The sequence below is a fragment of the Castanea sativa genome, chromosome 11, assembly GCF_040712315.1.
Source record: "Castanea sativa cultivar Marrone di Chiusa Pesio chromosome 11, ASM4071231v1".
Classification (NCBI taxonomy): Eukaryota; Viridiplantae; Streptophyta; class Magnoliopsida; order Fagales; family Fagaceae; genus Castanea; species Castanea sativa.
The window spans coordinates 53683178-53686379 of NC_134023.1; positions in this window are offsets into that span (position 1 = coordinate 53683178).

Below are 3202 nucleotides of genomic sequence, written 5' to 3' on the forward strand. Positions count from 1 at the left end.
TGTAAACTACTTGTAGTTTAGGAGCTAATTTATAGACAGTGGATTACAGCTATCAGTTTATTAGTTCTGAGGCAGAGTTAGTTAGTTAGTACAGGTATATATAGCTTAGTACACAAATAATAATGAATTGAATCATTCAGTTTTTCCCAATGAGCAGAAAAGAACCTGAGGTTATACCAGACCCTGTAGTTGTCCCTCAAGCTTCTGTTCCAGTTAGAAAGTCTTCTAGACAGTCCCATAAACCCTCATATCTTCAGGCTTATCATTGCAACCCGGTATCCATTGGTTCTTCTCCTTCTTCTAATATCCAATCGGGTACACCTTATCTTTATCTTCATATTTGTGCTATGATAGATTGTCCTCTAAACACAAACATTTTTGCAATGCTATTTCCTTTACTGTGGAACCCAAGCATTATAATCATGCTGTTTTAGATCCTAAGTTGAGGGAGGCACTGGCTAATGAGATTAAGGCTTTAGAGGCTAATCACACTTGGTCTCTAACTTCTCTCCCACCTGGTAAGAAGGCCATTGGGTGTAAATAGATGTATAATATTAAATATAAGGTTAATGGCACAATAGAGAGATATAAGGCCAGATTAGTGGCCAAGGGTTTTACTCAAAAGGAAGGGCTGGACTATATTGAGACATTCTCACCTATGGCAAAGATGGTCTCTGTGAAGTGCTTATTGGCAGTGGCTACTGTGAAAGGGTGATCCTTGTGCCAGCTAGATGTCAACAATGCCTTCCTCCATGGGAACTTGTCTGAGGAGGTATAAATGGTGCTGCCACTTGGCTTTCACAGCAAGGGAGAGTTTGTTTGTAGACTTCACAAGTCTCTATATGGTTTAAAACAGGCTTCAAGGCAATGGTTCTCAAAATTCTCTACTGTCCTATTGCATTTGGGCTTCAATCACTCCAAGTCAGATTATTCTTTGTTTACCAAGAAAAGTTCAAGTTCCTTTGTTGCACTTTTGGTTTATGTTGATGACATTCTCATTGCTAGTGACAATCCACAATCAGTTGCAGAATTAAAGGTTCTACTACATCAACAATTTAAGCTTAAAGATCTTGGTGATTTGAAGTTTTTTCTTGGTCTTGAGATTGCAAGGTCAGCGTTGGGCACTCATTTGTGTCAAAGAAATTACACTCTAGAGCTGTTGAGTGATGTAGGTCTATTGGGTTGCAAACTAGCTAAGACCCCTATAGAACAAAACTTGAAGTTAAGCAAGTTTCAAGGGGAGGTGTTGAAGGATCCAAGCTCTTGTCGAAGGCTAATTGGTAGGTTGCTATATCTGACAATCACAAGGCCAAATATCACTTTTGCTGTTCACAGATTAAGCCAGTTTATGTCAAGACCTAGGAAGGCTCATCTTCATGCAACAAACAGGATTTTGCAGTGTCTAAATGGTGCTCCAGGAAAAGGTCTTCTGTTCTCTAGCAAATCAGAGCTTCACCTCAAAGGTTTTGCAGACTCAGATTGGGCATCTTGCTCGGATACCAGGCGGTCCATCACTGGATACTGTATGTTCCTTGGTGACTCAATGATCTCTTGGAAATCCGATAAACAACACACTATCAGTAGTTCATCAGCTGAGGTCGAATATCGTTCCATGGCAGTGGCTGTTTGTGAAATAGTTTGGATTCTTAGTTTTCTAAGAGATATTCAGGTTTAACATCCAAAAGCTGCTCTTCTGTTCAGTGATAGTCAATCTGCTCTTCACATTGCAACCAATCCTGTGTTTCATGAGAGAACAAAACACATTGAGATTGATTGCCATGTGATTAGAGATAAGGTGTTACAAGGAGTAATTCGTTTGTTGCATATTAGAACACAAAGTCAGCTTGCAGACTTGCTCACTAAGGCCCTTAGTGCTCATCAATTTCATGGTTTACTATCCAAGATGAATATGGCTAATATTCATTCCCCTATTCCTCCTGAGGGGGAGTGTGAAAGAAATAGAGTTGAATCTAAGGAAATCCCATCTGAACAGAAGAAAGTTAAGAAGAAAGTCATTGTAGAAGCTACTGCTACTACTGTAGAAACAGAGGATAAGAAGAGGAAAGATGTTACAAAGCTACAGACTGTTTAGTATTTTGTTGTAAACTACTTGTAGTTTTGGAGCTAATTTATAGATAGTGGATAGTATTTTGTTGTAAACTACTTGTAGTTTAGGAGCTAATTTATTGATAGTGGGTTACAGCTGTCAGTTTATTAGTTTTGAGGCAGAGTTAATTAGTTAGTGCAGGAATATATATCAAAATTACAGCCACTAGTATAAGAAATAAAGACCAAATAAAAATTTTATGAAGCTTGGAAGAAATCATACCACAAATCCTAGAATAAGGTGAAATACCCTCTTGAAATTTTCTCTATAAATATTCATCTACTGACACTAACCATGGTTTCCAACAAACTATATGAAACTTAGTTGGTCACATTACCCAGTGGTACGGACCCTCCCGATCTTAAAGTGACCAAGTCTGTGAATTTCCCTAAAACAAATAGACACCAAAGCAAACAATAGCGGAGACGTTATTGCAAAAAAATCTGCTCAAACCCTTAACCAGCTCTCACTCTACATAGATTAATAACCAGACCTCCCCAAATATTCTATCACAATTCCAATGCATAACAAATCAACAATTTACTGATTCATCAACAAATGGCAGAGATCAAAGAGAAATATAGAGTTAAAATTTAAGAAATACATCATCCATATGATATCATCTCTACATCACACATAATGAGTTTTCTCATATTTAAATATGAGAATCTCACTTTTCTCCTGCCTTCAAAATGTGTACGGAAGTCAATATGTGTAAAAATTTTCAATATTTTCATAAATTGGGTTGGTAGAATTAATGAGTAATTAATTCAATATGCTATTAAATGCACTACATAGATGTAGGTTAATTAAATCAATAAGATTCTATAAATTCATTGTTATTGTGAATGTCTTTTTTTGTAAAAGAAAAATAAGATTGACTCAATAGAATTTGAAGCTTAAAGAAATAATTTTAAAAAAGGATTAATTAATTAAAAAATATTTAATTAATAATATTACGTCTCAATACATTATTTAAATGCTTGTTTTTTTTCTCTAGATATACAAAATAACTAATTAAGTTTTTCTATTTAAATATTACTAACTCATTATTTTCAATGAGTAATATTGTTAAATCAAATAATCTAAAATAAT